Source organism: Hevea brasiliensis, chromosome 10, assembly GCF_030052815.1.
Source record: "Hevea brasiliensis isolate MT/VB/25A 57/8 chromosome 10, ASM3005281v1, whole genome shotgun sequence".
NCBI classification, from domain to species: domain Eukaryota; kingdom Viridiplantae; phylum Streptophyta; class Magnoliopsida; order Malpighiales; family Euphorbiaceae; genus Hevea; species Hevea brasiliensis.
Genome location: NC_079502.1, coordinates 51,063,741 through 51,083,290, shown reverse-complemented (window position 1 = coordinate 51,083,290; position 19,550 = coordinate 51,063,741). Strand labels below are relative to the sequence as shown.

Below are 19,550 nucleotides of genomic sequence, written 5' to 3'. Positions count from 1 at the left end.
GCCTCAGGCGCAGCCCCAGGCGCCTCGAGGCAGCTGAGGCGCAAGACATCATCGAGGCGCACAAAGGCGCGCCCCAATGAGGCAAGGCGCATGATAAAAGGGTAGGCTGCTAGGATTTTTTTTTTTTAAACTTGTCCAGCAGCCAGCAGCCAGCAAAAAGAAAAAAAGAAGAAGAAGAAGAAGAAGAAGAAGAACAACAACAACAACAACAACAAGAAGAAGAGGAGTGAAGGGAGAGATCAAACAAACCTGGTATGTATTTTTTCTTATTCTTTTCTTATTCTTTTTCTTCTTCTTCTTCTTCTCCTCTCACTCTCCTCTGCTCTCTTCCCCTGTGCTGCATCTTTTTCTTTTTAGTTTCAGTGTTTCCTTTTTTTTTTGCTGCCAATGCCATGCTTTCTCCCTCTCTCTCTCCCTTTCCTATGCTGGGTATTCTTTTTCTGCTTCTTTTTTTTTTTTTTTGGACTGCCATGCTCTCTCTCTCTCTCTCTCTCTCTCTCTCTCTCTCTCTCTCCTGTAGTGTTTCTGCACTGCACTTTCTGTTTCTGCTTCTCTTTTTTTTTTTTTTGGACTGCCATGCTCTCTCTCTCTCTCTCTGTCCTGTAGTGTTTCTGCACTGCACTTTCTGTTTCTGCTTCTCTTTTTTTTTTTTTTTTGACTACCATGCTCTCTCTCTCTCTCTCTCTCTCTCTCTCTCTCTCTCTCCTACAGTGTTCCTACATTGCACTTTCTTTTCTGCATTTTTTTTGCTGCCATGCTCTCTCTCTCTCTTTCTTGCACTGTTCCTGCACTACATTCTTCTTCTGCATCTTTTTTTTTTTTTTGCTGCCAATGCCATGCTCTCTCTATTCTGGTTTCTGCACTGTTGCAGCAGCTGCAATTTTTCATTTTCTTCTTTTTATGCTCTCTCCTTAGTCCTTACCCTGCAATGTTTTTCTTTTCCTTTTCTTTTTAGTATAAATTTGTGATTTTGACATATTATTTATTGTGAATATGTAAAAATGTGTTGAGACTTGACAACTTGAGATGCTATTATGCTAATATGCTAATTCAATTACTCTTATTAGCTTTTAGTTTTATTATTGGATTAAAAATGTTTTATGACTTTATTTTCTTATTGCTAATTGTTATTAGGTCTTCTTAGAAATTATTAGAAATTTTGTAATTGAATTTGTGTTATCATAAATTGCTAATTTCTATTATTATAATTGGATTATGGTACTATAAATTGGTATGTATATTATTGTTGGCTTGTTGTTACTTGTTAAATTATTAATTTTCTTATCTTTTTATTTTATTTTTGCAAAGATGGAATCGGAAGCATCTACCGCTGCTAAAACTGACAATAGCAACAAAGATCCCGCATGGAAATATGTCAACTCGGTGAATCCAAACAATAGAAATGATGTTGCTTGTAACTTTTGCAGCAAAGTTACAAAAGGAGGGATATTTCGAGCTAAACAGCATTTAGTTGGAGGATTTCGAAATGCTACAATGTGTAAGAAGTGTCCAACACATGTGCGTGAAGAGCTACAAGAGTATATGCAGCAAAAGGCTTCAGCAAAGACCTTAGATAAATTGCCTGATTATGAGGATGTTGAAATTCTTGGAGATGACGAAGATGAAGATGATGTTGGGACAATTCTTAGAGGCTCAAAAGGAAATAGTAAGGTTCAAAAGAAGGCAAGGACAAAGGGTCCAATAGATTTATATTTTGCCAAAAGTGCTGCAGAGGCGGTACAAGATAGAAAAAATTCAAAGCTGAAGCAAACCACTATTAATGAGGCATGTAAAAAGGAATTGCGAAAAAAAGCATGCAAGGATATAGCACAATGGATGTATGATGCGGCAATTCCTTTTAATGCTATCAATTATCCAAGTTTTCAAGATATGGTGGAGTCTATTGGACAATTTGGGATTGGTATGAAAGCACCTAGTTTTCATGAGGTGCGGGTTCCCTTATTGAATGAAGAAGTTGCTGAGGTGAAGAATTCATTAAAGTCCTATGAAGAAGAATGGGCAAAGTATGGTTGTTCTATAATAGCAAATGGTTGGATTGATAAGAAACAAAGGACTTTGATTAATTTCTTGGTGAATTCTCCAAAGGGAACTGTTTTCATGGAATCTGTTGATGCTTCAGAGTACTCAAAAACTGGTGATAAGATATATGACCTGCTTAATAGATTTGTAGAGCATGTTGGAGAGGCTAATGTGGTTCAAGTTGTGACAGATAATGCTAGCAATTGTGTGCTTGCAAGTAATTAAGAGTTTTTATTCTTACTATTATTAGATAGTTTAATTTAATTGTAAGTAAATAATGTATTTAATATTTATGCTACTTGCTACCATATTTGTTTTGTTTTTAGGGAAGTTGTTAGAAACAAAGTGCCCTCATTTGTATTGGACTCCTTGTGCTGCTCATTGCCTAGATTTGATGCTAGAAGATATTGGAAAAATTCCCAAAATTCATAACACAATTAAAAGGGCAGTAACATTGAATGGATATATTTACATTCGTCCTGGTGTGGTGAACATGTTGCGGCACTTTACTGTTGAAAGAGAGCCAATTAGGCCAGCTGTCACAAGATTTGCAACTGCTTTTCTCACCCTTCAATGTATACATAAGCACAAGGCGAATTTGAGAAAGATGTTTACCTCAGAGGAATGGACCAAAAGTAAGTGGGCAAAAGAACTGTCTAGTAAAAAAGTATACAGTATTGTCATGATGCCTACTTTTTGGACTAATATTATTTATATCTTAAAGATATTTGGTCCATTAGTTCGTGTGCTTAGATTAGTTGATGGTGAGAAAATGCCTGTAATGATATATATTTATGAGGCGATGGATAGGGCTAAAGAAGCAATTGCAAAGTCATTTGATGAAAATGAAGAAAAATACAGGACAATTTTTGAGATTATTGATAAACGATGGGAAAGCCAACTCCATCAACCTTTGCACGCAGCTGGATATTATTTGAATCCTGAATTTTTTTATTCAAATGAGAAAATTAATGAAGATGTTGAGGTTGTTACCAGTTTATACCAAGTTGTAGCAAGGTTGATTCCAAGCAAAGAAGAGCAAGACAAAATAATGGCACAATTACCTTTTTATCAAAATGTTGAAGGTATCTTTTGGGATGAATATGGCAATTAGGAATCGAAAGAAAGTATCTCCAGGTAATATAATTTTATCCATAAGCATGTAATCTCATATTGCAATATTTTTGAATAATAATTAATATGCATTATTTTTTCATTAGCTACATGGTGGCTAACTTATGGAGCAACAACTCCAAATTTGAGAAATTTTGCTGTTAAAGTGCTTAGCCTCACTTGTAGTGCATCTGGTTGTGAGCGTAATTGGAGCATCTTTGAGCATGTAAGTGACAAAACATCTCCCTTTAGAATTATACCTTTCATTTGTTCTTTCAAAAATTATACTTATTAAAATTATTATATTTTGCAGATCCACAGTAAAAAAAGAAATAGACTAGCTCAAAATCGCTTGAATGATTTGGTGTTTGTCAAGTACAATCGGTCATTAAAGCGTAGATATGATGCACGTGACCGCATTGACCCCATCTCATTGAAAGACATTGATGATAGTAATGAATGGTTGATGGGTCAAATTGAGGAAGAGATGGATAGAGATGAACTTGTTTTTGAAGATGATGATTTGACATGGAATGTGGTTGCTGCAGCTACTGGAGCTGAAGAGAATGCCTACAACACTAGATTAAGCAAAGGGAAAAATGTTGCTTCTACATCACAGCAAAAAACAAAAGCATCATCCACTCGTACTTCTTCACTTCTTGAAGACGAGGAAGAAAATGATGATGATGACGATGTTAATTTGGAAGATGAGTATGAGGAGGATAATGAAGATGATGAAGAAGATGAAGATGAAGAGGATGTTGATATTTCTATTGATGGGGATTGAACATTTAGTAGTTTACAAGTTTATTAAACTTTAATTTTTAGTAGTTTATTTTTATCTCTTTTGGATTATAAACTAATTATTACTTGCATATTTTTTAGTTATTATTATATAGTTTTATGTTACTTAAGGTGTGATAGCATAATTATAATTTTTTTTATTTTTAATATATATTTTTTATTTTTGCGCCTCAGCTCTCTTGGGCGCCTTGCGCCTAGGCTCCAAGACACCTTGGCGCCTCGGTGCGCCTTGAGCCTTTGATAACTATGGTACCTATTTTTAAAAATAAGGGAGACATACAGAGTTACTCAAACTATAGGGGAATTAAACTTATGAGCCATACTATGAAGTTGTGGGAGAGAGTTGTGTAGCATCAACTACGTCATGACACTTCTATCTCTCTCAATCAATTTGGTTTCATGCCCGGTCGTTCAACTATGGAAGCGATTTTTCCCATTAGAAGCTTGATGGAGAAATATAGAGATGTGAAGAAAGATCTGCACATGGTTTTTATTGATTTGGAGAAGGCTTATGATAGTGTTCCAAAAGATGTCTTATGGAATGTGTTAGAACAAAAGAGGGTATCTATTAGGTACATACAAGTGTTGAAAGATATGTATGAAGGAGCAACTACTATTGTGCGCACGGTGGGAGGGGACACAAGAGATTTTCCGATCTCAATTGGATTACACCAAGGATCAGCCATAAGCCCTTACCTTTTTACATTAGTTTTAGATGAATTGACGAAACATATACAAGAGAGTATTCCTTGGTGTATGATGTTTACAGATGATATTTTTCTGATAGATGAGACACGAGAAGGAGTCAATAGAAAGCTAGAGCTTTGGAGAAGTGCTCTAGAGTCAAAGGGTTTTAAGTTAAGTAGAACGAAGACAGAATACATGCATTGCAAGTTCAGTGAAGGCCAAACTGGTGATAGGGAAGGAGTTAGTTTGAATGGAGTGGTACTGTCCCAAAGTAATCACTGTAAATATCTAGGCTTAGTCCTTCAAGTAGATGGGGGATGTGAGGAAGATGTTAGTCATAGTATTAAAGCCGGATAGTTGAAGTAGAGACGTGCCACGGGAGTTTTATGTGATCGTAAGATTCTCAATAAGTTGAAAGGAAAATTTTACCGTACAGCCATACGACCGGCTATGTTATATGGTAGTGAGTGTTGGGCACTGAAAGAGTCGTATGCGTCTAAGATAAGAGTTGCAGAGATGAGAATGTTAAGGTGGATGAGTGGCCATACTAGACTAGATAAAGTCCGTAATTAGAGTATTAGAGAAAAGGTAGGAGTGGTGCCAATTGAAGATAAGTTGAGAAAAGGGAGATTGAGGTTGTTTGGTCATGTGAAGTGTAGAAATACGAAGGCTTCAGTTAGATAAGTAGAGCACATTAGGTTAGAGGATAGAAAGAAAAAAAGGGGTAAACCTAAATTGACTTGGAGGAGAGTAGTACAACATGACCTAGAAGCATTACACATTTCTGAGGAATTAACCCAAAATCGTTTAGAGTGGAGAAAGCGAATCCATATAGCCGACTCCAAATTTTTGGGATAAAGGCTTAGTTGAGTTGAGTTGAGTTATCTCTTTCTACATTTCTCTTCTCCAAGAATTTTGACAGCAAAAAATTCAGTTTTGGGAATGAGTTGTGCATGCCCATAACTTTTTAATGACACCTCAAATACTCTTTCTGAAACTTCGATAGATTCAATTCAAAGGCAAGAATCATACCCATCCTCCAATTTCTGTTCCAGGTAGTGTCCATTTCTCTTATCAAGTTCATTGGTTTTTCCATCTTAAATGGGTGTTCTCAATTCACCGTCATCACTCCAAGAAGTCTAAGGTTGAATCGGTTCCACCCACTTTTCCATTTTCTGATCCAGTAACAATTCGAAACTTTTAAATCCCCTCTCGATAATCTCGCACAATGCATGTTCCAAATCTAGAATCTTTTGGTCCCAAGATTGCACTTCCATGATCCGCTTTTTTCTTCCCCCTTGCCAGTCCTCAGAAGGCTGTGACACTAAATTCAAAAGAAGAACAGAGAAGCAGAAAAGGGAATTGATAGGAAAAGATTTATTTTCAGGAAAATTGGGAAAGAATTAGAGAAAGAAGATAGATTATTGAGTAGAAACCCTAGAAATAGGGCTGTGACACTTCAGGAAGAAGAATTAGAGTGACAGAAAAGGGAATTTTAGGAAGAAAGCAAGAAAAGGAAATAGAAAGGAGAATTTCAAGAAGGAAAGAAAAAAGAAGAACAGAAGAATCAGTAATCAAAGGAAGCCAAGAATCGATGACTCTGATGCCAAATGTTATGTATTAAGGTCCTCAATGGTCCCAAAATTGCAGAACTGGAGAATAAGAATGCAGAGGGAAGAACAGAGTAGGAATACAGAAGAAAGAAGATCATGAAAGAAGAAAAGAGGGAGAGAGAGAGAGAGAGAGAGAGAGAGAGAGAGAGAGTTAGGGAGAGAAGCAATGTTATATTATTGAACTCCTGATTGGTTGTATCCAATACAATATTTATTTATAAAACTTTATTCTCATATTCATTCTAAACTTCCTATTTTCTGTAACTAACCACTAACTACTTCCCACAGCTCTCCAACTCCTTATTCATAGCAAGAGTATGTGGCCTAGTTTCCTATGCCAGTTCAGATTCCTGCTATATTTAAGGGAATACAGCTCTAACTCAATGTCATGTTACCTCCAAAATTCATAATTTATGGGAAGAAAAGAATAATTCAACCATAGATCCTGAGATTTCAGTAAGATGGCTTAAACTAGTCTACATTATAGGAGCAAGATCCCTACACAAGAAGAAAGTATGAATGAGCTGCATAAAATAAAAGCATTTATACTAGTAACCTGAGGGATTATCAACTTTCGCGGAATAAGTTCCTCGTGGTGCCGTGCACAAAACTCCCAAGAGCAAATCTAGCAAAGATGAATGCATTTAGAACTACAGTGTAAAAAATTAATAATAATAATAATCATATATTGAGAATTTCACATCTCTAATGAGGACCATCCATGCCCTGTCAGACCTTCAGATCTGGAGAAAAAATGATTCGAAGATGACCATTATGTACTACACGAAGGTGCTGAAAAACACTTTCTTGTATCGCTTTTGCATAGTCAAGAACAATTTGACCGTTTGAGTTCTGATATTCATGAGGCATATCAACGCAAAGAAGCTCTTCCAAAGTGCCACTGTCGTATTTGATTTTGAACAGTCTGGGCAGAACCTCAACAGTTGTTTCTAAAGCACAGAAACAAGATTACAAGTGTGAAACTTACACATTTAAATCAAATGCTAATTTCAGCAGAGAAGGAAAAGAAAATGGTGATGTGTTTACTTCAACTTTCATAAAGCTCGTGTTTAGTCATTTGAAGGTTTGCTGTTCAAATATGATATTGCAATTGAATAAATAATTATAAACAACTATATTTTGCACGACAAGACCCTATTTCAGCCCAAAAAATATTATGTCTATGTAAATTCAATGATAAACCACATAATGACATTGCGAGTCTTGTGACTAAAAATTAAATCAAATATCATCACTATTTCAGCAGCACATCAATTCTCACAATGAGGCAAGCCTTGGGGCAACAGTGAGATTGCACCTTTGTGAGCTGTAATTGAGAGATCAAGTGGAAATCATAGTTTTCAAAACCGGACCGGACCGGCTAGTCGGACCAGGTTAACCATGACCCAGACCACTGGCCAGTCTGGTCTGGTTAAATCACAGGTAATTTCATTTAAAATGAAAAAAAAATGCGCCTCCAGATCTCTACAAGTGTTGAACCCGTGACCTGTGGGAGTAAGTCAGAGAGCTTTTCCACCAGAAAAAGTTGTGCGTTTTGATGTTAAGGGCACGGATAATTTATTTTAATGTTAATTTAAGTTATTTAATTGGCTTTCTATTCAATTTTTTTTTTATATCAGAAAAAAAGTATATAGATTTTCTCTAATGTTATAGAATTTTAATGTATTAAAATTTATTTTTCATTGGTATTAGAATGATTATTATAAAAGTTTACTCTAAACATTTCTTTTATTACAAAATAATAAATATTTATAAAATATATCAAATTATTTCCCAATACATTAGTATTATTTTTCAGAACATTATTAATTTGGTAATATATATTAATATTTATTTAATAGTATATAAGTTAAATCCCGGTTCGACTCCCATTAAATCTTAAACCCTTAACCCTCTATCTTTACCGGTTTAATGGCTAGGCCGGGTTTGAAAACCTTGGTGGAAATAGCCTATCTGAAAAGAAGCCAGGGGGAAGGCTGCATTCAATGGGCAATTCTCTCCCAACACTAGCAAAGCAAAGAGCCTCATCCATTGAGGCCATCCTATCAACCGTCACAATGAATTAATGACCCAAAGAATTCTGAATCTAAGTAGTACATTTTTTTGGTCCCCTATATCCGTTATGCTTCCACTTGTATGCTAATACATGCTTTGGGAGTTCTAATCATGTCTAAAAAATCTGCAGGTAAATGACTTCAAATCATCTCTTAAAATGCTCTACATTAAGGTCATTTTTACCCCTTTTCTAGTTGAGTTTTGAACCAAATACTATTCTACTACACCCCTTTAGCAACTAACCAAGGCTCAGGGACCTTATAATTTAACATTCCTACCTGTACCCTGGCCCAACTAGTAATAGATGATAGAAACAATCACCAAATGTAGATGTTTACATGGATGTTTGATGACAAAATAATGAATAAGATTAAAAAGAACACATCCGTTAGAGAATGCAAGCACGTAATGGAGATAAAATGAGAGAGGGTCAATTAAGATAGTTTTGTGATATCCAACGTAAAGAATCAAATGCCCTAGTATGGAAGTGTGATAAGTTAGTAAGGAAAAGAATGATAAGGGAAAGGGAAAGACATAAGATAACATTGAGGAAAGTAGTATAAAAGGATTTACAAGTCCTGGAAACTAATGTGAAACAGAGTAAAATGGCAAAAAATGATCTATATAGCCTGTTATGGAAAGTCAATCACTATATTATTTCTCTGTATATTCTGTATTCTGTACTCCTATTTAGGATTTCTTCCTAATTAGTAGAACACAATTATAGGAATCAATTGTATATATATACCCATGTACAGATTAATTGAAATCAATGAGAATCATCTCTTTCTACATGGTATCAGAGCAGGTCATCAATCTAGGGTGACTATTTGTTCTCACTACCCAGCTCAGGAGAGACCTTGGCCGCCGATCGGCCGTTTCAACCCCGATCAACATCGCCGGCGTCGTCTCAACCCCCTCATTCCACCACTGTGTGCTGTTGCCTGATCCAGTACACCATTAAAGGACTTCTGAGGTTTGGCTCTTAGATCCTATTTCGATATTTGCTTGATTTGTGATTTTGGATTATTTTGCTGCTATAAGCACTTTGGATTAGCGTTTCGGTTAGTTTTCTTTGTCTCAACAAATGGCAGACAATAAGAATGTTATTTCTGATATGATTCCGGTGATGACTAAGATCACGGAACACAAACTTAATGGTTCGAATTACCTGGAGTGGAGTAAGACTGTTAGGGTCTATTTGCGTAGCATTGATAAGGATGATCACCTTACTAAAGATCCACCCACTGATGATACACGACAAACTTGGCTAAGGGAGGATGCTCGGTTGTTTTTGCAGCTTCGGAACTCGATTCATAGCGAGGTAATTAGTTTAATTAATCACTGTGAATTTGTTAAGGAATTGATGGATTACTTAGATTTTCTGTATTCCGGTAAAAGGAATATCTCCCGTATTTATGATGTTTGTAAGGCATTCTACCGTGCTGAGAAAGAGGATAAGTCTCTCACAGCTTATTTTATGGATTTTAAACGGGTATATGAGGAACTTAATGTATTGTTGCATTTTAGTCCTGATGTGAAAGTTCAGCAGACCCAACGGGAGCAACTGGCTGTTATGAGTTTTCTTGCAGGCCTTCCTTCAGAGTATGAGACTGCTAAATCTCATATTCTCTCCAGTTCTGAGATTTCCTCTTTGCATGAAACGTTCACACGGGTCCTTCGTACAGAGAGTACTCAATCTTCACAGCCTGCCAGTAGTGCTCTTATTAGCCGTAATCCAAATGGACAACAGGGTAATAGAAGAGGAAGTAGATAAGGAATTACAGGCAACAGAAGTAATCAGCGTAATGGAAAGGCTAGTTCTAATCAGGACTCAAGAGGAGTCATTTGTTATTATTGCCACGAGCCTGGCCATACAAAATATAATTGTCCGCAACTTCAGAAGAAAAATCAGCGATCACAGATGGCAAATATGGCAGCAGAGAATTCTACAGTATCTTCCTCTGAGAAAACTATTTTGGTATCTGCAGATGATTTTGCACAATTTTCCCAGTATCAGGCATCTCTAAAACCTACCAGTTCCCCTGTCACTGCGATCGCTGAGTCAGGTAAATCCACTACATGCCTTGTGTCTTCCTCATCCAAATGGGTTATTGATTCTGGTGCGACAGATCACATGACAGGTAATTCTAGTCTTCTATCTGCTTTTCAGTCTAATCTCACTTCCAACACTGTTACTTTAGCCGATGGTTCTACTTCTTGTGTCATGGGTTAGGCTCGCAAACCCGACTTCGTCAATTTCTTTGTCTTACATTTTGTGTCTATCAAAATTCTCTTTTAATCTACTTTACATTAGTAAACTTACTCGTACCTTAAATTGTTCTGTTTCCTTTTTCTGACCGGTGTTTGTTTGAGGATCTTACGACGGCGATTATTGGTAGAGGACGAGTCAGTGGTCTCTACATTCTAGAAAATCATGTACATGGTCGCTTGTTTGCTCGGTACCTTAACACCTCTTGAAGCTCATTGTAGATTGGGTCATCCTTCTTTGTCTACCATGAAGAAGTCGTGTCCTCAATTTGATCTTTATCAAGACTAGAATGTGAGTCGTGTCGTTGCAAAACATCATCGTTTGCCTTCTGTGTCTAGAGTCAATAAACGGGCTTCATCCCCTTTTGAGTTAGTTCATTCTGATGTTTGGGGTCCTTGTTCTGTTACTTCTAAAACTGGATTTCGTTATTTTGTTACTTTTGTCGATGATTACTCTCGTGTTACCTGGTTATATTTAATGAAGAATCGTTCTGAGTTGTTTTCTATCTTTTGTGCCTTTTGTAATAAAATCAAAACTCAATTTAATATTTATGTGCGCATATTAAGAAGTGACAATGCCAAAGAATACTTTTCAGCACAATTTCAGTCTTACATGATACAAAATGGCATTCTTCATCAGTCTTCCTGTGTGGATACCCCATCCCAAAATGGTGTGGCCGAAAGAAAAAATCGGTATCTTCTTGAGGTAACTCGTGCTCTTCTTTTTCAGATGAAAGTACCTAAACACTTTTGGGCGGATGCAGTTTCTACGGCATGTTTTTTGATCAATCGTATGCCATCTTCTGTCCTTAATGGGGATATTCCTTATACTGCTTTGTTTCCTACAAAATCTTTGTTCCCTATTGAACCCCGTATTTTTTGTTGTACATGTTTTGTGCGTGATGTTCGTCCACAGGTTACTAAATTGGATCCAAAATCTCTCAAATGTGTATTCCTTGGGTACTCCCGGCTCCAAAAAGGGTACCGTTGTTTCTCTCCTACTCTTAATCGTTATCTTGTTTCTGCAGATGTCACATTTTTTGAGTCCACTCCATTTTTTCCTCCATCATCTGTGTATGAGAGTCAGGGGGAGGAGGATGATCTCTTAATATATACTGTCCAACCAATGTCTAGTCCTCTCCCACAGCCTGTTCCTTCTGTCTCTAGACCTACTCGACCTCCCGTTGTTCATGTTTATTCCAGGAGATTGGAGATTCCTGACTCAGATCCTCCACCAGCTACTTCGTTGGGAGATCCTGTACCTCATACTGATCATGATTCTGATCTAGACTTACCCATTGCTCTTCGTAAAGATAAACGTTCATGTACTTACCCTATCTCTTCTTTTGTTTCTTATAATCAATTGTCTTCTTATTCTCGGTGTTTTGTTACTTCTTTAGACTCTGTTCCTATCCCTAATACTGTTGGTGAGGCACTGTCTCATCTTGGCTGGTGTGATGCTATGAAAGAGGAAATGGAGGCTTTAGATGCTAATGGTACATGAGAACTATTGCCTTTGCCCACTGGTAAGAAAGCTATTGGTTGCAAATGGGTATTTACAGTAAAGGTAAATCCTGATGGTTCTGTGGCTAGGTTAAAAGCACGCCTTGTGGCAAAAGGATATGCTCAGACATATGGGGTTGATTACTCTGATACTTTTTCTCCTGTAGCTAAACTTACTTCTATTCGCTTATTTATCTCTTTAGCAGCTACATATGATTGGCCCCTGCATCAATTGGATATCAAGAATGCTTTCCTTCATGGTGATCTTCAGGAGGAGGTGTATATGGAGTAACCACCTGGGTTTGCTGCTCAGGGGGAGTTGGGTAAAGTTTGTAGGCTTCGGAAGTCTCTTTATGGCTTGAAACAAAGTCCTAGGGCATGGTTTGGGAGATTCAGTGAAGCAGTACAGGAATTTGGTATGCAAAAGAGTAAGTGTGATCACTCAGTATTTTATAGGCAACTGAGGTGGTCTAATTCTCTTGGTAGTCTATGTGGATGACATTGTCATCACCGGGAGTGACTCTGCAGTATTTCATCTCTTAAAACCTTCCTCCAAACTCGCTGGACCAAAGACTTGGGATTGTTAAAGTATTTCTTGGGTATCAAGTTATGAGAAGTAAGAAGGGTATTTTCTTATCTCAAAGAAAATATGTCCTCGATCTATTGACAGAGACAGAAAATTAGGTGCTAAGCCTTGTAGCGCACCAATGACTCCAACTTTACAAATCAAGTAGTTGTGGGATAGTGAGTTGTTTGAAGATCGAGAGAGATACAGGAGATTGGTAGGAAAATTGAACTACCTTACAGTCACTCGTCCTGACATTGCTTATGCCGTTAGTGTGGTAAGTCAGTTTATGTCTTCCCCAACTGTTGCTCATTGGGAAGCCTTGGAACAAATCTTATGTTATCTGAAGGGCGCTCCAGGAAGAGGTTTGCTATATGGTAATCATGGGCATTTGAATATTGAATGTTTTTCAGATACCGACTGGGCTGGATCTAAGGTTGACAGAAGGTCAACTACTGGATATTGCGTTTTTATTGGAGGAAATTTAGTGTCTTGGAGAAGCAAGAAGCAGAGTGTAGTTTCTCGATCTAGTGCTGAATCCAAATACAGAGCCATGGCACAATCAATATGTGAGGTAATGTGGATACTTCAATTACTAGATGAGACAAGTTTTAAGACCTCCCTGCCTGCGAAATTGTGGTGTGATAATCAAGCTGCTCTTCATATTGCTTCTAATCCGGTGTTTCATGAGCGAACCAAACATATTGAGATTGATTGTCATTTTATTCGTGAAAAGATTCAACAACAGATCATCTCAACAGGACACATCAAAACTGGAGAGCAGTTAGGAGATATTTTCACAAAAGCTCTAAATGGAGCTAGGATTGACTACATTTGTAACAAGTTGGGTATGATTAACATCTATGCTCCAACTTGAGGGGGAGTGTTATGGAAAGTCAATCACTATATTATTTCTCTGTATATTTTGTATTCTGTACTCCTATTTAGGATTTCTTATTTAGGATTTCTTCCTAATTAGTAGAACACAATTATAGGAATCAATTGTATATATATACCCATGTACAGATTAATTGAAATCAATGAGAATCATCTCTTTCTACATAGCCAAACCCATTTAGTTTCAGATAAGGCTTAGACGCTTAGTTGTAGTTGTTGTTATTGTTGTTGTTGTCTAGTGTTCATGACATGGCATAACAAAAAGTTATATCACCTCTGATTTCTAGTAAATCATCTCAAGTCTCAACTTTGTAATTCATGCTCGCCTTTTTTTCCCACGTTGCTACAACTTCTCAATAGAGCTATATCATAGTGTCTCTATAAACACTAAATCTCCAAAGATGCTATTGAGCAGAATGTTCAGTGTTTGCTCAAGAAGAGTGTTAAAAGATCCATATCTTGAAAAAAAAAAGACAATTATGCTTCATCAAACTAAAGGAACTATCAGAACTCATCAAATCCTAAGTTGTAACAGGGGCACTCTAAAAATTATATCACAAACCTTTTGTGATAGAACCTTAGACTTATTAGCATGGATGGCAATCAAATGATCTAAATCCTTCATGCCATTCCTTTCTGTAATTATTTCTTTCAATTCTTCACCACAGCATTTCTTTTCACATTTCTGAGAAACTAGTATCTACCTGTAACCCACAACATCTATCCGGGAAAATTAAGCAACTAAAGTAGATGCACCAGAAACCCTACAATTCATCAAGATAAAATGTTTGCAATGTGGCAGCTCTGAAAGGGTGAAGGTAAAGGATAAAACTTCCACCAAAGTTAACTTTCAAAACCTTGTAATAAAATGATATTATATGTATCATGAAGCAAGCAAACAGTAATCCTTCTAGTCATTGAAACAAAATTTTAAAGAATAATTTCAGATCTGAAGGGGTAAAGCATCCACCAAGATCCAGCTGTAAAACCTTGAAACAGGAAATATTCAGGATATATAAAATCCTTAAGCACATAATCCCAGAACATTATAAATAAAAAATTTTGAACTTCAGTCCACAAGATGCAAAATTTAGAAAGGAAATTGTACAATATACTGGAGGAACACACACTAATTCACTAACTGGCATAATTTACTCAAAGTGACAAAAAGCACAAAGTTTCTCTCCCATAAATTATTGGAAAATAACCAAAAAAAAAAAATTGGTTGAAGCAGAAACAAATTGCATACCAAAACCACGGCCAGGTTTGTGATTGCATATTTCACAATGCCATAAATCCTGCAAATATAGCAACCATGTTACAAACTTACAAGTATTCTCTCACATCAATAAAAGAAAAGGTTTACAAGTTCTATACAATATCATAAGCATTTCCTAACCATCAGAATAATTTTCATGGCAAACTTGTCACAAACATGTCACAGAGAGAAAATAAAATATAAAGGCAAGAAAGCTTATGATCCAAACAAAACGAGAGCGCATGTGAGGCCAGTATTTGTTTGAAAAGTAGTATAAGAAGGGAAATATTCAAGCTCTGAAACTACACATTTCATCATAGATATTTCTCTCATATGAGTGCATAAATCATCATCTTCATGGCACTAAAGTAAGAAGGAGAAAATGGGTCCAGTTAATGCTGATAAAGATAGTCCACCAACGATTTTTTATCCCATAAAAGAGTAATGGCCTTTTTATCCCCCTCTGTCTTCCCCCAGAAAACACCAGTTTCTTTTCCTAATTAATTATAAATTAATTGGTCTTTTATCACTGCATACCTGATGAAAAACACCATTAGTTTGGCGGCTATTTCCATACAATGAAACACACCATCTCTTCCTGGCATTGTTAGCAAAAAATTCCAAAACAAATTTCCGCCAAAACTCAATATTGTTATCCTGAATAAATAATCAGTCACAACAAACACATCAGTAAAACAACAAAGACTAACACAAATGCTGTCCCCCAGGAGTGAAATAATCTTACAGCAGGTCTATGTTGCTGCTGATACATGTATTGAATCAATCGCTGAGCACAGGTTCCTGGTTCATAGACTGTTCTCACAGCAGATCTAATGGGCCCATTCTGTTGTTGAGACTGCTGATATGACTGAGGCCGTTGTTGAGGAAGTGCCCCCAGTAGCTGCTGCTGCAGCTGCAAAATGCGCTGTTGCTGTAAAAAACTCATCTGTGCAATGGCGGCTTGAGAAGACTGCCTGGACATGTGGAGGAGCTGCAGCTGCTGCTGCAGAAACAGTGCTTGATCAGAATGCTGATTTTCCAATTTTACAGGTCCTATGCCTCTTCCAATCTGATTCTGTTGCAGCTCTAGCTTCACTGGACCAAGGCTCTGCAAGGACTGCAACTTTGGCTGCAGGCCAATTTGATCATTCATTACATCTGGCTCCAACTTCACAGGGACCACAGACCCTCCTACTCCTAACCCACCTCTAATGGATTGGAATTGTGGCTGTTGCTGTTGTGGTTGACTGCGTGAAACAGGAAGCTGCTGCATTGACTGCTGGCCATGTTGGAATCTCTGTGGCTCAAATTGTTGAATTTGGTATTGCTGCTGATCTGACAATGTTGAGCTTCCAGAATGACTTGGAATTTGACCAGAAGAAACAGAATTCATCAAGTTTAAAGGAGCCAAAGATGGTGTGAAACCAACATCATTTGGTACAATAGAAACTGGATTAGATTCCATCATAGTATCAACAATTCCCCGCTGAAAACCCCCCAGGCCAGAGAGACTGGTGCTTGAACTCCCATTTCCAAAACTCTGATTGAGCAGAGAAGAAACATTTGGAGAATTTCCCAGAAAATTCATATTATATTGTGCTTGTGGCAAGCCAAGTGAAGAAAATTTAGCTTGTGGAGAAAAGAACTAAACTAGAAGGGTTTATCCCAAAAGCCCAAATGAAACAGACTGGGAACCACCAAATGGAGTCAGTGGCCTTGATGTCACCATTTTGATACTATAACATCACATACCTTCAAAAACCAAGTCAACAAACTGAAATTATCTAAACACCTCATCAAAAGAAGAACTAAAAATTCGTTCTCAGCAGCAAATTCATTTCTTTTTCATTTGAACCCCCAACACCTTGTCAGTTCTCACCACTCAGAAAAGGAATTCAAAGTGCATTTCCTTTCATCTTTAGAAAGTAAATTCAGAATATATTAATAAAATATAGAGAGAAGCAAATTCTGGCAACTAGCTTTGGCTGTTAGTTCCTTGGCAATACAACAGTTGTACAGAACAATACCTCGCAGAGAGTTTGCTGATGAAATTAAGCCTCAAATCACCACAAAACAGAAAATGGAAGGGAGGTAGGAAGATAAAAAGTAAAGCTACACCATTAATGAATCACCATCTATGTACAGCATATAACTAGCTATCTGCTAAGAAAACACCTTATCAACTCAGTTTCAAAACCAATAAAACTCCACAAAACCGGTTTAAGGATGAACGGATGTACACAAACATAAACACACAGTGAGAAATAGACATTTCCGAGAAAATTGACAACAGCAAAATAATTTTCATTAAGTGAAACAAAACGCGAGCCCAAACGAGGGAAGATGGAAAAAGAAAAAGAAAGAGGGAGCCACTAATCCCTACAAGATTATATTCTCAATTGCGTTGAAATTCATGCCTTTTGTACAGTTCTCAACTCCATTCAACAATTAAAATGAAGACACAAAGAAAAAATAATAAATTCCTTTGCTTTCCTCCATTTCTCAGGGACCAGACACACACACAAATCAAATCAAACCAATCATGCGTCAAAATGCATAAAAACATGCACACATATGCGTATCCACAGAATTCTACACACAAATTTAGGAGAGAGAGAGAGAGAGAGAGAGCAAGCGAGCTTACCAGAGGGAAAGAGAGAGCGAGTGATAGAGCAAGCTTTGAGTGGCAGTGCAGTTGAACTGTAGAAGAAAGAATCTGAGATGATTTTTTTTTTTTAATCATCTGAGTGGCAGTGCAGTTGAACTGTAGAAGAAAGAATCTGAGATGATTTTTTTTTTTTTAATCATCTGAGTGGCATTTTTCTTTTTTGGTTTTATACATAAACCAGTCCTTCACCAGAGCGTGTTGCCTACTAAAAATTTAATTCTTTTTTTAATTTTTATTTAACATAAATAAGTCAACTTGGTCGGTCAGATTATTTATTTTTTTATATATTAAAAAAATATTATTATATTAATATATATAATATTTGTATACTATAATTATTGTGTTTGAATGTCGAGGATGTGACATAAATTAAAGTTAGGTTATTGGTTCATGAGCTTAGTTTTTAATCGTTGATGTTATTTGTTTAGTTTTGTTTATGAAATAATTTTTCATTTTAATTTTAAGAATTGATAAATTGATACTATCACTTGAGATTGGAAGTTTAGATTTATTAGAAAATTTTATTATGATATTACGCATTTAATTTATTTAAATTAGTCCATAAACTCAAAATGCGAGTTAATTTATTTATTTATAATAATTTTTAAATTTTTAAATTTAATTTATAAATTAAAAAAATAAATTAAGGATTTATTTTTTATTTTAGTATTTATATGCTACATACTTATAAGTTAATTTTATTATATTATCTTTATTTAATTTTTAAAATTTTATCATAAAACTCATTTAATATATTTTTTTAGTTATTTTAATAATAAATAGATTTATAAGTTATTTTTTATTAAGCACATTATTAATCACTTATAAATACTTTAATAAAATACATAATTGCTTAAAATTTTAAATATTTATAAGTTCAAATTAGCTTATAAATACTAGGTGCCTATAAGTTAATTTTCATAAGTCGAATATGTTCTAAAATAAATTAAAAATGATAAAATAAAACAAAAATAATTAGTATTTATTATTTTTTATATTAATAATTTAATATTCATTTTATTTCACTTTCCTAAGATTAATTTATATTTATTATTATTATTGTTATGGTCAACTTATGGCCATTTAATTAAAATGGTCAAATAGATAGAAAACATTTTACTATTATAAAAATTAAATTTGAATATTTTTGTTCTTTTTTTTAATTAAATAACATTTAATTATAAATTAATTTTTTATTTAAATAATTTTTATTTGTTTGTCTATCTTATTATGCCATATTAGACATTTAATATATATTAAACACTCTTTTTTCATTAAATATTTTCATTTCTGCTAAATGCTATCAATTTTTTTAAATTTTTCAATTTTTTATTATTTCTTTCAAAAACCATTAATTATTATTCTCAAAATTTATTTATTTAAATATATTTAATTAATATTTATTTAATTAAATATATTTTATAAATTTTTTATTTAATATTTCTTAAACTTTTAAATATTTTATTTCATTATAATTATATATCGAATGTAATTATAACTAATATTTTAATTATTTATTTTTTATTATTATTAATTTTAAACTGAATTATTTTTAAATTTTAATTAAATATTTATATTTTTATGCATAAATTATCTCTCAACTATATTTTTATATAGAAGTAGAATTTCAAAGATAAATTATAAATATGATTGCATTGTAAATAAAAAAATAAAAAAATTAAAGTTACAATATTAAAATTATAAAATCTATTTTTTGAAAAATAATATATATTTTTAATATTTATTATATTAATAGAAAATAATAATATTTTAAAATTTAAATTTTTATGAAATATATTTATTTTATATTATAAATTTATGTAAAGTGATAACCATTTTTGTCAAAAAATTATTTTATGAAAAAAATATATCAGATTAATAAAAAAAATTTACACTTAGATATAGTATTTTAAAAAAATAATATAATATTATATTATTTTTAATTAATAATAATGTTATATATTTTTATTATTATTAAAATTAAATAATTCAATTCATTATTAATAATTTAATATTTTTTATTATATTAATAACAAAAAAAATATTTTTTTTTAT

The 19,550-nt window shown here is 34.6% G+C and overlaps 1 pseudogene; it reads right to left on the bottom strand.

Moving 5' to 3' along the window:
* Positions 1-16,574, bottom strand: part of LOC110652709 (transcriptional corepressor SEUSS-like) — a 41,634-nt pseudogene extending 25,060 nt beyond the window's left edge.
* Positions 16,575-19,550: the final 2,976 nt, after the last annotated feature.